Below are 11020 nucleotides of genomic sequence, written 5' to 3' on the forward strand. Positions count from 1 at the left end.
TATCATCTTTCTTAAAATGTAGGCATCTTCATTGAAGAAGTTTATACCGTTATTTAGTATAGAGTTTGTTTTTTGTTTTTGAGCTATAGTATAAAGAGTTCTCCAACTCAATACATAAAAAGTGTTTTTCAAGTTTACTAAATTTTTTTCTTGAATAAATTCTCCCAGTAATATAAGAATGAAAATTTTTTTTTAGGTATTTCAAAAAAAGATAAAATATAGAAAAAATATATACTAGTAGTGTTTACACTCTGTGATGTTAGGCAATTTTGATTTACCCCTGTAATCTTTTTCCCCATATTACCCCTGTAAAGATTTTGTCCTTTTAGGCTAATGTTACATGTAAATGTGCAAGAAAGAAGATGAAAGATTGGAAGATGATTATATTCCCCCATTTACCAATGGCATTATATATAGTTAGGCTGAGACAAAGGTCTGGAAAGACTATATTTAGTGTTGTGAATTAAGCAATCAAATAAGCGAATGGCAATAATAATCACAAAATAATCGGTAAACGGCGAGAAAGAAAAAGGACACAATAAAATTGTTTACACAGTTGGTCAAAGTGACCTGCTCTGGGGAGAGAGCAGCTCTCCGTTCCACTATCAAACTTGAAGTACTTGTTACAAATAAATTCTCCAAAAGAGCAATGCGAATTAGCCTTGATCCTAATTCTACCCTAAGCCCGAATTTCTGCCTGTGACCAAGAAATTCAATATGAAAGTGTTTCCCAAGGTGATAGAATGGTTACCCAACCTTAGAGTCTTCACAAGATGTTTATCTTATAACCCTAGTTTGTATGTTGGCCTCAGAAACCCTAAAAACCTCTTGAAAATCAGAAAAAATGCACTGCCTATAAATATGCTTGCGCAGGCTGCGCCTCCCGTAGAAGGCAGGAGCTTTTAGCTCCACCTGCGTATCAAAGTTGCGGCTCGCGCAGAATACCCTGCGCCTCGCACAGGAGGCTGCAGCTCAACCAGTTTTTTTCTGATCACAATTTCAAGGCAAATACAACATTCAGCCTCTAATGATGATCTTGATATGGTAAATTGTTTTGATGAGGGAGAAGCACAGAAAAACAGTAAAACTAGTGACTGTATTTCTACATTTAGGACATGATCAGTTAAAATCACCAAATGACATTAATTTGCATTCATAATTAAGAAGACAAGATTGCATCAAAAAAGAAATTAAGAAGACAAGATGAATAATTATTTACAAGTGTGGCCTTTGATGTATTGAAGAACTTGAGTTGCAGCCTCAAAATACTTCTGCATATATGTGCTGTTACAAACTGTTTGAGAATGTTTTGTAGCACAAAACAGATAAGTAAAAGTAACACTCAGGGTAGCCAATTAGAAAAACATAATGAATCCATTCTACAAAATTAGCTACATCATCAGTTGTTTATTCCAAAGCTTAAGGTGAATTGCAAGAATATCATATAGTTAATTAAATTAGAGGTACATGTCTTCTATTAGCAGCACATTACAAACAAAAATTTACTACCACGAGAAACAGATTTCCTTGTATTCTAGACACGGTACACCAAAAAATGACTAAATAAAATCCAATATTAAAATCAAAGTGAACCGAACATAACCACGATAACAATAATTAAAAAGGGATGTCCAGAAACCAGATAATACATGACATATCAAGTACAAAATACGAAAGGAAATCGGAAAAAAGCCTAACAATTACTGTTGTGAAGATTCACCAAAGCTTTTACTGTTATAGGATCAGCCCCTGCTGTTAAAATAACCTCAGAGTCGGAAGCACTTGATCTTGCACAACTGGTGTCTCCCTTCTTCGCCTCCTGTGCAACGGCAATCAATGTAGGAAACCTTGAAGAATGAACCATCAACATTTCAAAATATGAAGCCACAGACATGTAAAGCTGAGGACAAATATGAGACGCAACAGCTTCACTAGCCTCGGTAAAATCTTCCACCTCTGACAAAACCCGATCATCAAACAGAACAGGAGATTGGGGCTTAACCAACACATCATTGATAAGACTGAAATGCCGCATACCAGACCATGCTAACTCAGCACACAAATATTGAGAAACACTGCCAATTTCTGCATCTCCCCAGTTACTTTTCCTCAATATAAATTTAATCAAATCATGACGAAGAGTCGAACAAGAACCAAGCATAGTCTTAATAACATTAGCTCTTCTAAAATCAAACGGAATATCAAGCTTAGCATCAGGATCAAATCCAACTAACTCTCTCAAATCACAAATACACCTACTCATAAAATCACTATAACTTTCTTTATCAGTAAACTTCTTCAAAAGAACAAGAACACAACAACTAAAGTAAACAAGTATTGTAGGCCATTCCAATTGTGGAATCTCGTTCTTGTCAATGTTACATTCCTTAGCCATGTATGGTAACCAAACAACCTTACTAGGTCTTACACCAATTCTGTTCAAAGCAGCTTCAGTTGAAGTTCGGAATACAGTAGGTGAACCGTAAACATTGCATAGCATAGAAGATACATTAACACATAACTCTTTGTTGTTGTTAGAGTTCTTTGCAGTGTTGTAGGCAACGGAAAAAGCCATACCACAAAGAACTTTATCATCTGATATATAAAATGTATGATCTGTCAAGTTTCCAATAGGAACAGATGTTGTTATTGGGAAGGTTTTAAATTGCGGACCGCATCACCTGATGCGGCCGCAATATTGCGGATGCGGTAGGCACTGCAACCGCATCGGACCGCAATTGCGGTGTGAACTCAAATCACACGTGATGCCGCAACGCAACCGCAACGCAACAGCATTTCACCGCAACAGAACGGAGTTTTGACTGCAACGGCCGCAACGGTTCAATCCAATATTCCTTTTCGTAAAAATTCAGAGAATCTCACCTTTATTTTTTCCTTTATGTCCTTTCATTTTAGAGTTTCTGTCTTCTTATGTCTCGATGACTTAAAAATGAATTAAAATTTATATAGAATTATAAGTAAAAGATATATAAGGAATTACAATAATTATAGTATTTTTTCTGTGTTTGTGCGGATAAAAAATTATTTCACGTCGCAACGGCCGCAATTGCATCGCAGTGTCCGCATTAGCCGCAATCGCAATACCTGCAACCGCAACCGCATCCACGACCGCAACCGCAATTTAAAACCTTGATTGGGAATAGCCACTCATCATCATTGGGATATCTTGGCTTTAATTCGTTCATGGTTGTTTTTAGACGGTTGAGATTAGTAGTTTTTGGAGTGTGAATGGGAGGAACAATTGCTTTCTTCATTCTTGATACAGGTAACAGTTGTGTTTGTTTAATGGAGCAAAGAAAAGGATGAAAATAACTAACGATAGAACTTCTTGATAGTGTTTAATTGGGTGGTTTGAAAGTGACAATATGCATGTGTAGTAGGTTGCAGGTGCCTTTTCAGATTGGCTTTTCTAATCACGCTAGCTAACCAAACATTGGGAACCATTAAAAGAGTGTTTTGGGAAGTCCAATTGTCTGTCAAATATTGGAAGCCAAAAAAAAATAAAAAATAGTAGTTCATAGTGGATGAGCTTATAACGAATAAGCTAATTAATTGGAGTTGGGATCCTTTTTATTTCCTAATCTTAACATTTCTTTCATTACTAAAGTTTTTAAATATTTTGGAGTGTATAAAAGATATTTGGACTCACTTAATTTCAAACTTTTACATTTATATTCTCAAAACTAATTGAATTTGTACCGTTTGGTAAAATTAACAGTTGAACTAGCTTATAAGTGTGAAATGACATAAAAAATATATGTGTAATTAATATTTAATTTTTTTTAAGTAAGATGATAGAGGTAAAATTGAAAGAAAAAATTATAAGCTATAAGTTAGTAAAATAATAAGCTATAAACTCTTTTTCAAAAACTGTTGGAACAAATCTACAATTTATATAAGAACTTGGTATAGAATAACCATCGAAGGTGTTTTCTGCCCGTTTCTACAGTGCAGTAGAAAACGATATCCTGTGGACTTCACGGTTGATAGTCTACCTTGCACAATTTTGGGTAGTGCCGTGAAACGTCTTAAAGAGAGAGCGTATCGAACTGCAACTCGGCCAGTAATTTCTCCTTACCTATTTTTTTTTTAATCGATTTTCTATAAACTGGGAATTAACAAAAATTGTTACCAAACATGTCTTTATAGCCAAATAAACTTACCAAACGTGTCTTACCAATCATACTGGTTGTGATTTTGCTGAAGCTTTCAGCATTTGGATTTACTTTCAGACTCTACGTGTGTCAAATAACCGATTATCCCAAAACCTTAAGGTGTTAGGATAGAGCTATATCAATGGTTTTATATTATTTCTAACACGCCTCCTCACGCAAGAGCCCACTTGGGCTTGAAGCGTGGATAATGCATAGGCCCACCTACCATATGCTTAAATTCCACTTTTTAATTAGAAAGTGAGGGGAGCGGGGATCGAACTCTAGACCACTTAGTCATAGAGGCTCTGATACCATGTCAAATAACCGATTATCCCAAAACCTTAAGGTGTTAGGATAGAGCTATATCAATGGTTTTATATTATTTCTAACAACGTGGTACAAGAGTTAGTGAGTTACGGACGGGAGGTTATGGTTCAAATGTTTTCCACCTTGTGGGAAATTCAAGGAGGGATATGATATGATGATGAATAGATGAGTTTATAATTTAGATTCTCCTAATTTTCTTAGTAGAGTCCTTTTAAGAAGAATCTTTCACCAATTGTTTTCTTGGTTGGTAATAAGGTCCTGAAAAAGCGCCACACGAGGAAGAGAAAATAGCACGACAATTAGGTGCTTGAGTAAGTTAGAAACCGAGAGCAATTGATCAGGAAACAAAATGAGAAGGACTAGAAATGTTTTCAAAATCTACTAGGTTGGTCAATTTATTTATCATGTGATCAATCACACCAGAATTGACAATCCAAAAATCATGCACAATATTAAATTTCAAGGTAGTAGGGAGTGCATTTGACATACCTTCAATTTTTCCATAAAAAAGGATTCTCCGACATATCTGCGAGACCTGCCAAATTTCCAAGAAGTGGCATAGAATTAGTAGAGCTTGAAGCTCATTTTTCTTCCCCTAGCTTAAGAAATGCAGCAAAGTCATTGATGAGTGAAATTGGATTAGAATTATTTACCATGTCTCCTTGCAAAGTCTCAGCAACATGTGTTTTGTGCTTTTAAAGGTCCCTTGTCCTTAGTAAACTATGGTTTTCGTTCTGGATAAAAACCCAACATCGTTCAATTACATGCCTGGGATAACGACAATGTTAACACTTTAAATTTGGTCTATTGCCTTTGTAGGAATCTTCTGCTTTGGGTTGACTATTGACGGTAAAAGCATGAGCATTAAATTTGGCGGAACAGACATGATAATAGAGACTTATTTTTTATATTCATTACTTTCTTCCTCACTTCTTCTCTTTGAATTGTGGAACAAACAGATGATAGGGATGACAATTCTGAGGACACGAAAATATAACAGCGAAGATCTTCATATTTAGCACCAAGACTTGCTAACAACTAAAAAACTTTGTGGAAAAATGGAACTAAGAAACTTATTCCCATACTAGTCCAGGGTTAGTTTTGGAATAAAACATAAAATTTTAGAATTATTAATGAGAAAAATTAGTTTATTTGATCTGTCTAATTTTTTTTTTCAAAATGTTTCTTATAAAACGGATCAGAGGGAGCATAATTATTTCTATACTTTTTCTATGATGTGGTTGACTATGGATCGAAGAGATGTTCAAAGTTGGTTGCACTTTAAATATGGATTTGGTTTAAACGCATGAAGAATGATCATTTATCACAATATAGAGATGCTATATCAACTATAGTGCTGGTCATTTTTAGATTCCCAAGTTTCTTTTTAGAAACTCAAAAAAGTGATGTTCAGATCCGACCTCAAGTCTTCATCTCCGAGAGATTGTCCACTTAATTTGGAGTTAAAATCAGAACAGTAGTCCCCTAGTCGAGGCTAAGGGGCTACAGGGTGTCGAACAGCGAGCATGCGCGATTTCGTTTCCCACGGACGGCGCCAATGTTCCGATCCGACCTCAAGTCCACATCTCCGAGAGATTGTCCTTTGTAGAAAAGGCGCCTCGGTGGTTTGAAAGGTGTGTGTGTTGTATATAAACACTCCTTAACCTCAATTACCAAGCAATGTGGGACTATTTTAGTGTATACAGAACAAGTAATATTTCACAGCTCATAATGCCGAATGAAAATTAGTCACACATACATATGCCAAATAACATACAAATCAACCATGCATATCAAATTGGTCTATATATATGTGGAAAATACCAAAGACATTACAATCAACTTTTTTTTTTATTTTCTTTTGCTTTTATTATAGTCACTACTTCCTGACTAGACAAAAGATGAAAATTAGTGAATAATTTTCTTTTCATCATTTATCATTAATTTTCATCTTTTGTCTAGTCAGAATGTAGTGACTATAATAAAAGTAAAAGAAAATTAAAAAAAAAGAAAAGTTGATTGTTGTAAATAATGTCTTTATTATTTTCCATATATATATATAGACCAATTTGATATGCTTGGTCGATTTGTATGGTATTTGGTGTATGTGTGACTAATTTTCATCTGCCATAAAGCTATAAAAATATCACTTTTTGAGTTTCTAAAGAAAAATTTGATAAAACCATTGAGGTACTCTCACACTCATCCCAATGTCCAACGAGGATTTTCTCTTCAAAATACTTCAAATTAAAGAAGAGAGTAGATACTTGCTCTAGCCTAGACACAAATAAAAGTCAAGAGCCGCCACTTTATTATCTCTGAGCAAAAATGAGATTATTTAAACATTATAGAAAAATAAACAACCATGAAATATTCTAATACATTTTCACAAATACTTAAATAAAATCTAAGACTAACTAATGTTTTAGATATGAGAAGTAAGAAGATAGTATGTAGTAACAAAAATAAATGTAATGATTATGATTAGGGTTTTAAATAGATGTTTGCAATTGAGATATGGGCCACGACATAACGGTTTTGATGTTGCAGGAAATACAACATGACATCGATTAAAACTACATTTGATTACAATTCTCCATAATATCATAGATCTATTATGGTTTTAAATAGAGTTCTGCTATTGTGATCTAGGCCACGACACAACAATTTTTATTTTGTCAAAACTACTACAACTCATAAATCGATTGAATTTTTAAAGTGACTACTATTTAAAATTATGATGAGAATGAAATGATGATGACGATGATGATCAAGATGACTACCTGTCCAAGGCTTCAAAGTAATTTTGCAGAGAGGTGGACAAGCACCCGCAAACCGCCTGAATTCACATATAACTTGACTGTAAAAGAAGCGACCTGGATGGATCAAACTAAGTCTAACGGTTAAACATGTGATAAGTATGTTCTCATACGGTGGAGACCGAGCCGCCTGTTATAGAAGAATCACCAATGATATCAGTTTATATCCTCAACGCACCAAAATACACAGAGAACTCAAAGCACCAAACACAAAACTAACCTAAAACTAAAGGAAGTGAAAAACCCAAAAAATCACCAATGTGACAGTTTATATCTTCAACGCGATAAAAAAATCATAATGTACCAAAAAACCCAAAAAATCACCAATGTGATAGTTTATACATACATCCATTTTTCAATATATGTATCAAAAAAGTCAATTTTTTCTTATAAATGTGTCCGGAGGGAGTATATTATACATGAACAAGTCTCTAGTTCATCATTTGCGTTTGAAGCAACAACTCTATGCGTTTTGAATAGTAGAGTCTCAATCCATAGTGAAGCAAATAACAGAGTTCAACAAATTTGATGATGAGGATAAGGCTCTCCTCTTGTTGAGTTGCTTACCTAGATCCTATGAGCATTTCCAGGATGCACTCCTTTAATGCATTATTACATTGGATGAGGTTCAATCAGATGCAATATTTGTAAAAGTTGTTATTTTTATAAAAAAAATAAAAAAATTCTAAAAAAAAACCTATAACAAACGGCCTCAAGTTGACAACTTATCACTTTTTGTTTATATCAATTGGAAAAAAATTAATTAGTTAATCATATTTATTTTTATATCATTTCATATTTTTCAATCTAGTTCAACCACTAAATATATCTGACACTACAAATTTAATTAGTTAGTTTAACCGCTATAAACTTGTATTAGTATTACTATACTAATAATAATAATAATAATAACTCTATGAGTTAGCTTATCGCCTAATTATAAACCAAAATTGGTAGCACTTGAGCAGGAGGAATTGAAGTGAAACAGAATTAGACCATCTCCAATAGTGGATACTTATTTTTTTTAAATACTAGTACCTAATAGGTATTCTCATTGGAGCAAAACACAAAGAGTACCTAATAGGTATTGGTTCTACAACAAGAAGTGGTACATATTTTATTTTTGTGAGTCTCATTTATAATGATGCATAGTTATTGGTAGAATGTGTTATTGGTAAGACCTATTTAGAGCATCCACAATGGAGCACTCCATTTTTGAGTACTTAAATGGTCCCACATAAACACATCATCAATTTATTATTTTTTTAATAATAGTACCTAATAGGTACTCAACCCCTCCAATGGAGCATTTCTTAAAAAGTTCTAAAATGGGTCCCATCAAGAACTCCACATCATTAAAATTTGAAATTTAATTTAAAATAATATTGCCAAATTAATTTTTTTGAATATATTAAATAAAGTGGGTCCCATAAAAAGAAGAGAGAGAGAGTTCTTATATTAGAAGTGGTACCTATTATGTACTAAAATGTGTTGTGCTCCAATGGTAGTACCTAATAAGTACCATGAGTACCTAATAGGTACTACACCATTGGGGATGGTCTTAGAACTTTTTAAGAGATTTGGGTTGGAGTGATTGAGTACTTATTAGGTACTGTTATTAAAAAATAATAAATAAGTGATGTGTAGGTCCAATTAAGTACTAAAAAATGAATATCTCCGTTGTGGATGATGCATTATGATGCTTCATTTAGAATTGGAATAGATCGATATGGCATTCATAGGAAATGGTGTTAGTAAAGCACTAAATAATAAATATAGTAATAATGAGAAAATTGAATCGTTAATGCTCTCGCTTATTAAGATATATCTTTTGTATTCCTTCCCTATACAACTAATTGATGGACTCCATAATATATTAAGTTACAGCACAATTCCCACACTTAGGCCACATTTATATATAGCACGTTATCTTATTTTCGTTTAACCAAAAGCTAAATCTTCACTCATCCACGTCTATCTTTTCTTGGAGTTGTTATAGAAAAAATGAGAAAAAGATCCACTCAATCACCAGACAGCAACGAAGAGGAAGAAAATGCATTGGATCGAAGCATTGTCCGCTCAACTCTTCCAAGAATAGGAAGTGTTCCAAAAACCAACATGATGGGGAACATGACTGATTGTATTTTTTATGTCCCTGATGTAGCAGGAGACTGCACTGGTTTGGCTTTCCGTGTTGCATATGATAAGGCCAAGTCATATGATAGTAACAAGACTAAGAAGCAGTTATGCTCATATGTGGGATCTATGTTATGTGCGGTGATTCCTGGTTTCAGAAACTCTGTGGAGACAGCACTGAAAGGAATCGGCATCAGACCTGAATTTGTGAGTTTACCATCCCAGGCTCGTAAAATTAACATTGTGATTTCTGAAGTTCCTCAATTGGATTGGTCTTCCATTCTTGTTATCTTTGGCTACTGTGTCCTTCTTCTTTTCAAGGTTGACAACGAGGACTTTTTTTGTTTTAAGTATATGTGCCTCAGTCGTCCCAGCCATGTCAAGATTTCTAAACTGAAGGAAAAACTTGGATGCACTTCATATTTGAATATACCATTTAATGAGAACGATGAATATGCCATTAGGACCATGCTTGGCACTCGTCATCTTCGTGAAACTGTTATAACATTCCTCATGAACAAATTTGATCATCCTGACTCACAGATTTGTAGTTTGTGTCAATATTTGAGCAATACACTATCCTGGTCAGGTGATATGCGTGTGTTCGCTGTTATCAATGAGAGGCTAATTAAGACTAAGTCCCCTGTTCTCTCTCACTCTGCAATTACTGCGGAGGTGGATAATTTGGAAGAGACTATGAAGGCAATCGGTGCTCACACTTATCCACATTATTTCAGTCATTTGTGTTCTGATTCTGAACTTTTCCATCTTGATGTTTCCAGATTTAGGACTTTGTTTGCTGTTGCACTCGACCTGGACAGAACATTTGATAGTTCTTATGCTAATGATTACAGCTCTGCAGATGTTTCAGAAGTTAACCATAAAGCAGTAAAAAAATTACTTGAACTTCACTGGGAAGCTAGTTCATTTTGATTGAGAGTTGATGAGGCAAGAAATAGCAACTTTATGAGTAAGTGTATTTGTAAATTGAGAGTTAGTTGGATATAATTGCCGTTAATTTTAGAAGAGCAAATGTCATTAAGAATATGCTTGGTCTCACTATAAACTTTGAAGAGAGTATATTTGACATTTGCAAAGATTCTGTGAAATGTGTTATAAAATTTTGAATTTCTTGATCTACGTTGTCTCCTAAGCTTAAAGTTAGTAGTATATGACTTCTATGTAGCAACACTACAAACCAACATATTGTCTTGACATGGTACACCAAAAGATGGCTTAATATGATCTATCAGAATTAAAATGATCACAAACATAAAAACAATAATAGATAAACACATGACACATTAGAGTACAAAATATGAAATGAAATGATAAAATGGCCTAACAGTTATCACCAAAGCTTTAACTGTTATAGGGTCTGCCCCTGCAGTCAAAATAACCTCATAGTTGGTAACACTTGAGCTTGAACAACTGGTGTCTCTCTTCTTCACCTCCTTTGGTAACATGCAAGAGTTGGCTACCGAAATCAATGTAGGAAACCTCGATGAATGAACCATCAACATTTCACAATAAGAAGCAACAAACATGTAAAACTGAGGACAA

The sequence above is a fragment of the Trifolium pratense genome, linkage group LG5, assembly GCF_020283565.1.
Source record: "Trifolium pratense cultivar HEN17-A07 linkage group LG5, ARS_RC_1.1, whole genome shotgun sequence".
In the NCBI taxonomy this organism is placed as follows: domain Eukaryota; kingdom Viridiplantae; phylum Streptophyta; class Magnoliopsida; order Fabales; family Fabaceae; genus Trifolium; species Trifolium pratense.